Source organism: Lutjanus erythropterus, chromosome 7 (assembly GCF_056507025.1).
Source record: "Lutjanus erythropterus isolate fLutEry1 chromosome 7, fLutEry1.hap2, whole genome shotgun sequence".
NCBI lineage: Eukaryota > Metazoa > Chordata > Actinopteri > Lutjaniformes > Lutjanidae > Lutjanus > Lutjanus erythropterus.
Window position 1 is genome coordinate 30,473,504 of NC_139323.1, and position 13,997 is coordinate 30,487,500.

At 40.2% G+C, this 13,997-nt stretch overlaps 1 long non-coding RNA gene across 1 annotated transcript in view; it reads right to left on the reverse strand.

Annotated features, from left to right (window-relative positions):
• Positions 1–1,965: 1,965 nt before the first annotated feature.
• LOC146324217 (uncharacterized) overlaps positions 1,966–13,997 on the reverse strand; it is a 14,459-nt gene continuing 2,427 nt past the window's right edge. The window contains exons 2-3 of the long non-coding RNA XR_014771196.1: positions 12,198–12,285; positions 1,966–2,105 (exon numbers count right to left, since the gene is read on the reverse strand). This is a non-coding gene — a long non-coding RNA (uncharacterized LOC146324217). The remainder of the gene's footprint in view (positions 2,106–12,197; positions 12,286–13,997) is intronic.

Below are 13,997 nucleotides of genomic sequence, written 5' to 3' on the forward strand. Positions count from 1 at the left end.
AATGAAGAAAAGAATCACAGCGTCCTCTGCTCTTCAGCCGACGCCGGTGAGAGGTTACGGTAAATATCTCCATCAATGTCACTGTGTCACCATCTACCACGTCAGTACGGTTATAACCCCCCCCCTCCTCACCCTGCTGCAGCCCCTCACACCGCCAGTTTTATGAGCTGTGTGTGCCCACATGTGACCTCTAACGGACAGGGGCTTGTGTTTGTGTGTGTGTCTGAGAGCGGCTGCGTGACTCGGAGGATGGAGGCAGTTTGAGCTGATTTCCCAGAAGTTTGTCAGCTTTTATTTTGTACAAACATTTGAAAATATTTCATGAGTATTTGTTCAGAATTATCACCTCGGCCCGCATGTTTGACTTTCTGTATTTCTGTAGCCGTTAGGGTCATTAAAGGGGAGGAAAATAAGATGCAAAGTAACAGTGGAAATCAGTATATATAGAGTCAGATTTAAAAAGCAAATGAGTGCACAGAGCATTTTTGTCCTATTTTGATCAATGCAGATGTTCATATTCCCACATCAGCGGGGACGGAGCTAATGCCAACACCTCAGGCTACCTAATGGACAACTTGATTAAATGTACAGTATATATGTGTGTGTGTGTGTGTGTGTGTGTGTGTGTGTGTGTGTGTGTGTGTGTGTGTGTGAATAATTTGTCTCTCCACAACTTCTCGTTCAGCCGACAGAAATTCCAATTAGAGGATCTTTCCCTCCTTCTTCACAAACTGGAGCATCATATTTTATTCATTCGTTTGGCAAACTGTGAAAGTGAATTAACTTTGAGCCACGATCCCACAGACGCCCCCCCCCCCCCCCACACACACCTCCATCCACCAACATACCTGCAACTCTCAGAGCCATCGATATTTAATTCAAACTCAAGAAAACTTATACTTTATTCAGGAGAGAAGAAACTTTAGCCAGAAGATCTGCAGCAGGACTGTGTTGGATATATGCAGCATCTGTGCGTGTGTGTGCGTTACATTTCTCTTCTTGCGAGGACCTTGTTTGTCAGCGAGGATAGAAAGTTGAAGGCAAACTTAAAGCTACTACAAGGAACTTTCATATTTTGTTACTTTAAACTGTGACAACCAGAGAACATTAGGGGATTAAGAAAGAAAAATCGATTCTCTAAAGCAGAGTATCCCGAACTTTTTTCCACTGAGTTCACAACAGACCTCATCAATAAATCTTGGAAAGAGTTAATTTATGCATTAATGAACGCTCCTGGCCATTTTTACTGCCAGTTCTGCATCACCTTATACACTGTTAATGCATGCATACCACGTTAAATGCTTTATTAATGAGAAATAAATGGCTGCGTTAACAGACCATCTCATTGTTTCTATTTCCTTTCATCAAGAAAACAAACCTTAAAAAAAAGTTGAGACAAGTGAAAATTTAAAGGCAACTTACTGTAATAGAGTTCCGAGTTTTGAATCAAACTCAAACTCTAAAATAAACTTTAGAAATGAATAATTAATGCATTATGATGCACATTTTTGTTGACAGAATACTACAGCTTTTTAAAATCAGTGTAAAGGCTACACATTTTTACAGCTGGAGAATATAACAATCATATAACACTGTATAAAAAATAGTTGAGACTACGTAAAATTTCAAGGCAACGTACTGCAATAAATTTTTGAGTTTTGAGCACAACTCAAACTCTTTTTAAAAAGTTTAGCTGACTTATAATCTTTAGTTAGGATAATTTACATATCTTCTTTAGATAAACGTGAATCTTTGAGTTTTGAAATGAAAATTTCAAAAAAAATTTCAAGGTATGTCATTAAGAATAACTAATTTAAGAATGACATTTAATAAAGTCCAGTGTGTAAGATTTACAGGAATTAACTGGTAGAATACGGCAGAAACTGAATATAATATTCATGAGTATAATATCATGAGTGTATAATCACCTGAAAATAAAAGTTCTTGTGTTTTTGTTACCTTAGAATGAACCGTTTTTATCTACAGAGGGAGCAGGTCTTCTTCCATGGAAGCCACCATGTTGCACCGCCATGTTTCAACAGCAGCACAGACGCTCCGTCTCAGTGGAGCCTTTCATTCACGACCAGGTTGGTTCTCCTTCACACCTGTCAGGGGAGGATGAGGTGAGACGTTTACAGTCTGCAGTGCAAACTCATCACCAGATGCCACTAAATCCTACAAGCTGGTCTTTAAAGTGTACTTTTGGTCAAACTGGAACAGCCTTTGTATGTAGAGCTACAATGACTACTAATTCATTAGTAATCAATTATTGAATTAATTGCCAACTATTATTACTACTATTATACAACTATTATAAATTCTCTGTTTTCAGCTTCTCAAATGTGAATATTTCCTAATTTCTTTAGTCCTCTCTGACAGTAAACTGAATATCTGTGTGTTCTGGACAAAACAAGACATCTGGGGACGTTAACTTGTGATCAGTACTTTTCACAATTGTCTGACATTTTACAGATCAAACCACTAATTGATTAATCGAGAAAATAACTGACATCTTAATCAATGGTGAAAATAATCATTAGTTGCAGCCCTGTTTGGTTATAAAATGTCATCACGTCATCATTTTATCCTATTTGACATTTGTATGAAATGTCATAATTAGTGAATGAATTCTTGAGTTATGGACGAAAATGTATTTTTTGAGTTCACAGTGACCTATAACCTTTGACCACCAAAATCTAACCAGTCCATCCTTGTTTGTGCCAAATTTGAAAATATTCCCTCAAGGGGCTCCTGGACGGATGAATGGACGGACCTGAGGCTTAACATCATAATGCCAATGTCCTAAAATGTCCTCATGACGCTTCCAGGACTGACCCCAATTTTCAAAAAAGTTGCTTCTCTCCACTTTCAAGGACTGTTCATCATGTTGGTGCTCATAAAGATAGAGGTTCAGGAACACACACACACACACACACACACACACACACACACACACACACACACACACACACACACAGAGATTGTTTACTGGCTCCACCATGGTAGAGTTGAGTGCTAATGTGTTGCTGTGGGAACTAAGATGTGTGTAGCGCTTCAGGAGAGGGAAGCCTGCAGCACTGTTACTGTACACACACTTCCCAAATCATTTCTCACACACTGCTGAGCAGCAAAGAGGCACATGAACCTCTGCACGTACGCTCGTGTAGCTGGACGTTTATCTCCAAAATGTCAACTTTTCATCTACTAGGAGGAAAAAAAAACTTTTTACTGTTCAACTGTCTGGTTCAGTCTCAGTGTTTCAGCAGGCGGCTGATGGACCCAGTGTACACAACCTGCACAGCACCAAACAGCTAACAGACAAAGTCAAAGTCAAACGTCTGCTTTTTGTTAGCTTTATTTGTTAATAGAGTTATAGTTTGATAACCTCTTTTAAGGGTCCTATAACTCTAACTTCGTTGCCTTTAGTTATTTTGCTTTCAAAAATCTATTTTTGGGGAAAATTAACCCACCTTTTTTTGAACTTTGAACCCATGTTCTTTGTGCGTTGACTTCCCCGTCCATAACAATGACAATATAAAGAACAGTTCGCTCACGTTTGTCCTTCAAGTCAATCTGAAGTTCTTCTGCCCTCTAGTGGCCAAAAAGCCTTTACTCCAGTTGTTTAGCAGGGTGTTTAAACAGACCTTTGTTTGGTAATTCTGGGATCAAACTACAAAATATTATTTCTTTTAGAGATTTTAAACTAAACATAACTACATCTGATCGCAGAATCTGTACGCTTTTGACAAGATTTTGGTGTCAGAGGCTTTTTGATTCATTTGTCTGTCAATCACTTTTGAATGAGCTTTGGTAGCATGCTGGTAAACAGTCCATGACTCAGAATGCATTGGCTATTGATTTTATTTTTTATTAGCTTTTTAAAAAAATGATCTGTATTCATATGCAGATGTCTGTATGTGAGATTAGCCTCCAACTCTGTTCTTGTGTCTCAAGTTGCTAATCAGACTGTAAACAATGGTCGGCACATGGAGGAGGAAGTCGTGCATGACGTTAGATATAACTTGATAAGCTGAAGACATGCTGGTGTATCTGTCAGCTTGTTTTGAACTTTTCTTCCCCCTCGTGGCCAAAAATCTCTAAACGCAGCTTTAAAATCAACCAAACTTAGTGATGTCTTTTCCATTTTCCCATCAGACAGCGACAACATGCGTATGTCAGCCATTTCACTGGTCCGGATGTTTCCATTGTTTTGTTTTGTATGACAATAGCTATTCTTAGCACCTCACGCTGAGTGTGTGTGTGTGTGTGTGTGTGTGTGTGTGCGTGTGTGTGTGTTTGCTGCAGAACAGTGTTGTTTAACAAGCTTAGCAGGATCAGGTGCTGAGTAATCTGCTGGTAATGAGGCTCACAGTAGTGTGTGTGCATGTGACAATGTGTGTGTGTGTGTGTGTGCATGCATGGCAGCATTTGAGTGTGTGTCTTTCAATTATGACCGACCAAAACACACACGTCTCCGTCTGCACTGGTTCAGTCAGAGTATCACATCCGCTTTACTTTAAATTTCCGCTCCTATATTTTTTCAAACCGACACCGCCGACTCATCCTCCTCCTGCCTCCACCAGCTACACGTGTTTATATAAGGATATTTCTATATGATTGCGTGCGAACATACATGCATCTATGTTGTCTCTCTGTGTTGGGCAGGGTTTAACTGAATTAAGATGACCGAGGCTGGTGCTCTTCCCAATCGCCCCAGATTGGGTTTTGGAGTGAAAATCCTCCAGGGAAGCACTAATCCCTGACTGTCGGGAGCAATTTTTATTCCGTAAGCAAAGCTTTCTCGCTCTATCTCTCCCTTGCTTGCTCCCTCTCTTGCTCTATCGCTCTATTTATAGCCCTCTTAAGCTGCTCTGCGTGCCACTGTTTACATTTAGAGCCCCCACTCTTTAGATTTAGAGTCCCCCCCCCCCCCCCTCCCCGGTCCTCCCTCGGTTCCCCCGGCAGAAGAATTAAAAGCAGGACATCTCTATTGACTAGCGTGCTCGCATAAAGGAGGAGGACGAGATGGACAGATAGAGAGATTATGAGGAGGAGGAGGAGGAGGAGGGTGAGACAGACAGAGGTAGAGAGAAGAGGAGGAAAAAGACGAGGGAGATGTAAAGTGACAAGCAGACCCGAATGTGTATTCCAGGCGGTCAAGCAAGCTGTCTGCGTTTCGAGAAGACAGATTGTGATTAAGAGGGGAAGAAGATGAGGAAGAGGGCTGTGTTTTCACAAGGAGAGGGAGGAAAAGAATTTGTGTTTTGTTTTAGAGGAGCAAAGAAAGGCAGACGCAGATTAGGCTGTTTTTTCAAATTAAAAACCATTAAGGAAAAGTGTTTTTTTTTCGGGGTGTTATGCAGCAATCGCACAGTCCAAATAACAAGTTGGAGACTCAGACTGTATATTAAAATACCCATTTAATATACGATCTATGATTGAAGCGACTTGTTTCCCTCAGACCAGATGTGAAGAAGCTCAAACAGGCTGCAGGAAATCGTCAAGTAATTTGACAAAAACAAGTGAACAAGCTCTTAAAATACACACTCTGGAGTTGGAGTTCAGTGGCTGCCTGTCTCACTGGCTGCCAAACTCCATTAACATTAACATTAAAAACATCTACTCCCTCTAAAAGATTATTATGATAAATGACAGTAAATATAGATTTCTCCTTTAAAAGAATCATTTAACCATTTGGGGGAAAGCTTGCCTAAATGTTTATGGAAATAAAAGGAAATAGTGCATTTGTTGAGGACTATTTTCAGACTATTTTGGTGCTCTAGTGCAGTTTCCCAAACTTTTTTTTCAGGGGACCCACCAACATGTTTAGACATATTTTTCAACTAGTGATCAATCTGTTTTTCTTCACCACTGTTCCTTGAGATAAATTGCATTTTTGGGGGCTTGAACATGCTCAAAAACTCACCAAATTTTGCACTTGCATCAGTTGTGGTGAAAATTTACATGTGATTATGTGTGGCGGAGGCATTTGGCCACACGCTTTAAACAGCAGCCCCAGCAGCACGTTTCAAAGACATGCATGAAAATCAGTACACTCATATATCATGCCCAGACGAACAAAAAAGTCTCTTGGACCCGCAGGTTGAACCCAACAGAAAGTCGGACATTTTGAATTTAGTGGTCAATTTTGGCATTTTCCCGGCCTGGACACATCTACATGACAATCATGTTGAACAGTTGGCATCTGGCAACATTTTCACAGCCGCAGCACAATGCAAGAGCCCATACAATGCTTCTTGCAGCTTTAATTATTATGTTCTCTTACATTCATTATGACTTTAAATTAAATCACATGACCATGACCCAGAGGTTTAAGCAAGGAAAAGGCCGGGCAAAAACAAAAAGTGAGGCAAATGCTGAGTGTAAACAGCAGACTTTTATTCTGAAGCTGGTCTATCAGGCAAACACAGTAATAATTGATTAAATTACTCGATTTGAATACTGTTGTACCTGGGTTTATAAGGAAATGAGACACACAAAGCATATTTATTGTCATTTTTTGAGCTTTGTGCTTTAAACTATTTTGTCTTATAGTTTTCACGGTGTCCCATGACACTTCCATGAAGACTAAATGTGAATATGGACATCAGTAAGAAGCCTGGACTCTTTAAGGACCAGTGTAGCTACACCATTTTTGCTTTGGATCTTTTCACTGAATTTGTTGACAATAAAAAAAAATATATCAGATTCATCCTATGAAAGGCTTTCCAAAAACAGATTTTCAAAAAATGTCTCGCTGTCGTTGCCCCGTCCTCTTCCCCGAGCCTTCCTGTTTGTTTCTGTGGAGGTCATCTTGCCCCCTACAGCTGAGAAGTAGCAGTTTAAGGCAGCAGCTAACATTTAGCTCATTATGTAAATGCTAATCATCAGTTGTAGCACAGACCCTGGGGGGTTTAGAGATGCTCAGACACAACTAAGGCTGGCAAACCAGCACGCTGCATTAACAATTCTAGTACATAAACAAAGCAATTTATGGATTGCGAGGCTCCGCGGTGCTAATCTGTCAGTTTTGTTCCCTGCACGCAGTAAAGCAGCGGTGATGTAAACTAGTTATGTCATTTAATGTGATGGAGAAGCCTCGTCCTCTGTGTATTTTACACTCAGATGAGACACGCTTCCACTTGTGTTTCCTGCCCAGTGTCAATAACATAATCAGATGTGGGGCTCACAGCTGCTCTACCTGTGAGTGTGTCAGTGTGTGTGTGTGTGTCTGTGTGTCAGTGTGTGCGTGTGTGTGAGAGAGAGAGGGGGAAACAGTGCAGTGTTTGGACAGCGACACATTTTTTTGTTGTGTTGGCTCTGTCCTCCAGCACACTGGATTTGAAATGAAACGGTGACCGAGAGGTGCAGCTGCTGACTTTCAGCGTTTTTTTGTGACTTTGTCCTCCAGTCCTTCAGTAGCGTATCTCTCTCTAAGCTAATCAATTCCTTTTATCAGTGTCTGTTTGAGAGAAAGATATGGTCCATTTCATGAAGAAAGATGACAACGAGGGCTGCAACTAATGATTATTTTCATCATCGATTTGTGGTTTGGTCTGTAAAATGTCAGAAAATGGTGTAAAATGGTGATTAGAAAATAATGAAGATCAACTGATTAATCCTGTCACAATCTTGTATATTGAAAAATAGATCCAAAAATGTGAGAACAGGTAGAGCGCACAGACATACGTCTTTTTCAACTAGTGATCAATCTGGCAATCATTTTTCCTCTAATCAATTTGTTATTTGGGCCATAAAATGTCAGAAAATATTGATCAAATTCCAAGATGACATCCTCAAATGTCTTGTTTTGTCCACAGCTCAAAGATACTCAGTTTACTGTCATAAGAGAAGTAAAGAAACCAGAAAAAAAATCACATTTGAGAAGCTGAAATCAGAGAATTTGGACATATTTTATTTAAAAAATGACTGAAAATGATTATTAAAATAGTTGGTGATTAAGTTCATACTCAATTAATTGTTGCAGCTCAAATGACAACTTGTAACTTGGGATGTTCCTGGCGACCAATTTCCATGTCAATTAAATGCAAATTTAATGATAAGTGCATGAAAACTTGTGAATTATCATGTTCATGAAATTTGTGGGTAATTTCTAAGTAATTTCAAATATGTTACTTGGTAGTTACCACCTATTTACCATGAAATTATGGGACCCGGAAATTGAAGCGTTACCAGTCTTTTAATTTCCAATCCCTAGTACTAGGGGGCAGCTGTCATTCCAATACAAAGAAATACCCTGAAACACTCGATGGTTTTGTATATTTCACTCAGACCAGTATAAATCTAGTAGGGCTGGCCGATTGGACAACAATATCGTCTATCGATGATGTGCTGAATCTATCGCCGGTTGCTTTTTTTGGCTGGTTCTTGGGACAAGTGAATTCACTGTTTGCGCTAAAGAGGATGGGAGGAGGTGGAAGGGGTATCAAGATATCGCTAATCGCTGATTTATGGTCTAACGATGACTGTTTGGAAATTTTTAACATTTCACAACCCTAATGTCCAGTGTCAACATTTAGTGCAAAAAGTAGTGACAGAAATTACTGAGTGGAGTTTGAACTGATGTCACAGTTTGGCCATTTTGGAGTTACTGCGATGTAAACAACAGAATGGATTACACATATATATTCAATATATATATTTATGATGTTTTCAATATATAGAATATTCAATTCAAGTCGACTTTAGGATGTATTAACAACAGAAAATTCACAAAGAAGAACTTTACAGTAGGAAACGGCACAAAATCTTTGAGAAACTAGATTTTACAGGTGATGAAGTTCCCTTTTCTTGGAAAAGCTAGCGGACAATTCTGCTTCCTATTTGCTATCCCGGCATCAATTCATGGCTCTGAATTGGATTATTAGATGAAGGCAGCTATGATTTAAAAATTTTGGTGAGCAATCTCACAGTTCAACCATTTTTTCTGGAAAAACTTTGAGGATTTGAAAAAAAAGCGCAACTTCTCACAGATATTGCACAGACTGGATGAATTTGAGTTAATTATTGCTTTTTGAAGACCACAAATTCCTCAACTGACACAAAGTAAATGTGATGCTCGACGGCTTGTAAGATGTGAGCTGTTTTGATGATCATCAGATGGTTAATTGTCAGGGTTAAATGTGTCACCACCTCTGTACAGCAGGAGTGGATCTGGGGCTGCTCAGCTGTCCATTTAGCCCGAACTCATTAACTCCTCCTCTGCCAGCTGAGAGCTCTGATCTGCAAACATTGATTGGGATCAATAATTCACACCGCCGCTTTAATATTTGATGTGTGGAGCTATAATCTGTTGGGGATAAGTGCCAGCGTTAAGTGTGAAACACACACACACACACACACACACTGCTGATCTGTGATTATGTCCGTGGTTTTCGCTCCTCTCTTTCTCCAGCGTGAGCGGATTCAGAGTGTCACCGAGCCGCTGCTGAATATTTGATGTGTCAGGTTGATTGTGAAGTCGACCCCGGACCGCGGTCAGTGAGGGTTTGTGTGTCTCACGGCCCGGCTCCTGCATTGATCAGACTGACCACCTGCTACTCCCTCATCTGAAAGTAATGAAACTATTGAACCGCACTCGCAGAACAGGTAGAACAAGAGAACATGCTTTTAACTCATGTCAGCACCAGGGCCGCGAGAGCTGAAACCTTCATTACAGTCTAATCTGTTTTATTAATCTCTGTGAGCCTCGGTGAAGAGGAACTTTGTCGGGACACGGTAGGTTTTTTAAAGTTGAAATCAAACTGATGCATCAGTGGCGGACTCACACTTCCTGAGGGGCAGGGGTGAAAAAAAATCAAAAGGGCACCTGCTGTATGTGATCAGTTTAGATTGAATAGATTTTGATGGAATTGTTTTATGTGAACGAAAGAACATCAACCACTACAACTCTGTAATGAATACACAGAATGACATATTGACTATTTAAACATTTAGAGGCACGTAGAGGCCGACAAATTTGTCACGTTTTAGTCCACTGGAGGGACACCCTACAGGGCACGTCATCATATTTTCTCCACCGGAATGGCACCTTGAGGACACTTATTACGTCCACTAGAAGGGCACTCTAGAGGGCCGTTATCTTTTCTCCACCCTGGAGGACAATTGTTCATGTTTTGTCCACTGGAAGGACGTCCTTCATCACGCATTCTCCATTGGAAAGGCACTGTAGAGACCACTTAAGATATTTTATCCACTTTAAGGGCGCCCTAGAAGGCACTCAATCACACCGGATAGTGGTCCACTTTATCATGTTTCATCTTTTTTCAGATGTTTTTCGATTACAGGTGCACCAAGGGGGGCGATCACCCCCTCCCCCTGCCCGCCACCTGATGTATTCTCTCAACATATCCATCATGTCATGTCGTCATCTTGAAGTTGTCAGTGAAGATCAAGTTTTCCTTATATCCTAGAAACTCTCACAACATTTTGAGCAGAAAAACCACTGTGGGAACAGACTGATTATGATTTCATGAAGCTCTCTGTAGCTACAAAGTCATGACATCTTGTCTTTTATTTCTACCACCAGTTCTGAACATATTTGCCAAAGACTCAGAGAAAGATCTTCTGTCTTTACAAGATTTTATACACAGTGTCACTGGTTGTTGCTTTTGTGGGTTGTTGTGTATTACCAGCATTTCAAGCCCACTTATTTTTTGGTTTTACCTCCACATAGTAACTGAAGCCAAAATTTCTTGCCTTGGTGGATTTGTGATGTTAGCATGTTTCCCACACTTTTACTACTATGGTAACTATTAAAACCCCTAGAAACTATGACTGTAGCCCAGCTATTTATCATGGTATCATTAATCAGGCGCAAGAATGAAGTAAGGTGGAGGTAGTAGAGGGCTACCAAAGACAGTGTAGGTGAGCTGATTGGTGATGAAAGCTGCCACCATATACATCACCTGGCCCCTGATCAGCCAGTAGCAAAATGCAACTACAATAGATGGGTTTCTACCAGTAGAGGGCATTTACACTAAAATGTTTTGAGCCTGAATCTATCAAAAACTGCTGCAAAATACCCACACACGCTGGTCACGTTTTGTCTTTAAAAAGACAATTAATAAAACAAATGAACCTAAATAAAGTCATCATAATTATTATCTCCTGTCAGATCCTGTGCAGTTTGACTGGCTGAAGTCTTTGACATCAAAAGACACTTCAAGACACTCTGACAGGTTTGTACTGCAGCCTATTTCATTTCCCTGCTTGTTTTGTGAGTTTTTTCCCTTCTGTGTGGTGTTCATCTGTAAGAGACATGACGTGCATACAAGATGAGTCAGGCCTGTGCAGAACTGATCACAACTGTGCACAATGCATGGCGGTTAGATTTGTGTCTGACTTGCTATGACATCACGCACATGTGGGCAATGATAACCTCACAAGATCAAGGTTTAATCTGTTAGCAAGCACATCTTCTGTGGTTGATAATAATTAAGCCTATTATTATCCCAACTTGACTGCAGCTTTTTGTCACCACCTGCTGCTGCAGCCGTCTGATCTCTTTCCACTGGTCACCATTCACTTTCACTGTTTCACCAGCAGTGTTTTGTGGACTGAAAAACCAAACTCAACCTTCATTTAGCATGAGGGTGAGCAGATAATGACTGAAGTTGAATTTTTGCGTGAATTATCCCTTTAACTGTTTAACCGGCAAATTTTAATGTGTTTCTTGTGAGGAAAATCTGAAAATGAAAGTGAACCTCAAGCACCCTTAATAAAGCTGACAGTCAGCAGTTTAATCTCAGAGTCATACTTTATTTAACACTGCAGTGTAGTTTAAAGTGTAATCTGCAGCCCTGCAGCCTTAAGTACGTATTCAGCTCTTCAGATTCTACAGAATCATTAGAGGAACCATTTTAATCTTCCCGTGACTCACCTTTGGGATCCATCCCAAGTGATTAACAGCCATGACGCTAATAATGTGCTAGTGCAACGAGAGAGGCTTGAAAATATGTTTTACCTACATAGACACGTCTGGAGTTTAGATGTTTTGTAGATTTGAGACTGCTGATCTGTCATGTCTGCACAGTCAAACAGACGAGAGGATCTTTCATGCTGAGGGCAGCTGAACACACACACACACACACCCTGCTGTGTGACGTGTGATTGAGACAATTGTGTGTTTGCACAAGCCTCACTGAGAATGAGAGCGTGAACAGAAATCCATTTACCTTTTACTTGAGAGAAATCCCGCACTGTCTGTATTCCACCAGGATGCCCGTAATCCCACTTTGCTGTCCACAGCGACTTTACACACTCCTAAAAGCAGTGGCATGGAAGAGAGTCATTAGGTCGACGTTTGCTGCTCCACAGGGAATTATTATAGTCATCATCCACCGTATGGTGAAGTATTATTTAGTCACTGTGGCTCTGAGGTGTCGGGAGAATTAAAAGCCTCCTCTTTCTTTCAAACCAAACACCAGAAGTTGTTGATTTATTTTAAAATTTTTGAAAGTCAGATTGGACTTTTTAAGGACAGGTAATGTGTACATGACAATGGCAGCATTGTGTGACCAAAGACACAGAAGCACGACTCTTGGTGTGAGTCACAGAAGTTTGGAGATATCGGTCGTAGAGATGTCTTCTCTCCAATATGGTGAGACTAAGTGGCACTCAGCTTGTGGTGCTCAATGCGCCAAAAATATACATTTGAAAAATTCAAAACCAGTGTCTCTTTTGAAAAATCATGACCCGGTTACTCAAGATAATTCACAGACCTTGCCGTGAGCAGTTTCATGCAGGAACTACTTTCTTTCTGCAGTAGAATCTAATGAAACTACTTTAGATATCTACCAGAACTATTTTCTTTCTACTTTCTATGAGAAAGAAAGTAGTTCCTGCATGAAACTGCTCACAAGAGGGTGAATAACCAGGTCATGAGTTTTGGAAAGAAGCGCTGGTTTTGGATTTTTCAAATGTATTTTTTGGCACTTTGAGCACCACCACAAGACATTCCTGTAGCAAACATCTCAAAAACTCTGCAACTCTCACCAAAAAAATGGATAAATAGCACTGCAGGCCAGAGGGGGACAAAAGGATTGATTTTGGGGTGAACTGTCCCTTTAAAACAAAGCAAAAGAATTTAAAAACAAATGCAAATAAACTAGAACTAGAGCAGTGAACAAAAAGGGGAAAATGAGACAGATTGTATTTTAAATAATGAATACTGAATATTAAAGAGCAATATGTAAGAACTGCGCACCCAAAAATGAGAACAGTAATCTAAAGAGCGAGACTCAAGGACTTGAGGAATTTCTGCAGGCGAGACGAGCAAAGCTACACGCAACAGCAAGTCCTACACTGTAAGTTTATCAGCTGTTTATAACTGTCAGTTGTACAACTGTTGATGTGAGGTTCAGCCTGTTATCTTGAAAACAAAAGCCCACTGCTCTGAAAATACACACTCAGTTTAAATTCAGTGGCTGCCTGTCTCACTGCCTGCCAAACTCCATTAACATTTTGCCCAATTTAACCGTTATAAACATCTACTCCTTTTAAAAAAACATTTATGATGTTTTTGCAACTCACAAACAGGCACTTACTTATTCAGCAAACATTCGGCATTAATTTGAACTGTAATTAATATGAAACTGCAAAGTTATGAAGAGGAATGTAAGAGCTTCAAAGCAGTATTTCAACTTAGCATGTTTCCTTAATCTCTGATGACATATCATGGTCACTTCATGATTTATTACAGTAAATATATTATAGATTTCTCCTTAAAAATGAACAAAAGAAAGTGGCTAGAAGTGGCAACAATGGGACGAGAGATATGAGAGATGAGAAGGGGGTGGAGCTCGGGTCAAGTTGTTGATTTCTTCGTGTACACGCCGAGGAACTGTTAGCCTGTTTAATCTTTCATCACCATCAGCATCAGATTGAAGTGTGTTTTTTTTTCCTGTGGCTTGGCAGGCAGATTTTATCACTCATTTGGATTCATCCGGAATTGTATCCATTCAGGATCACATTCA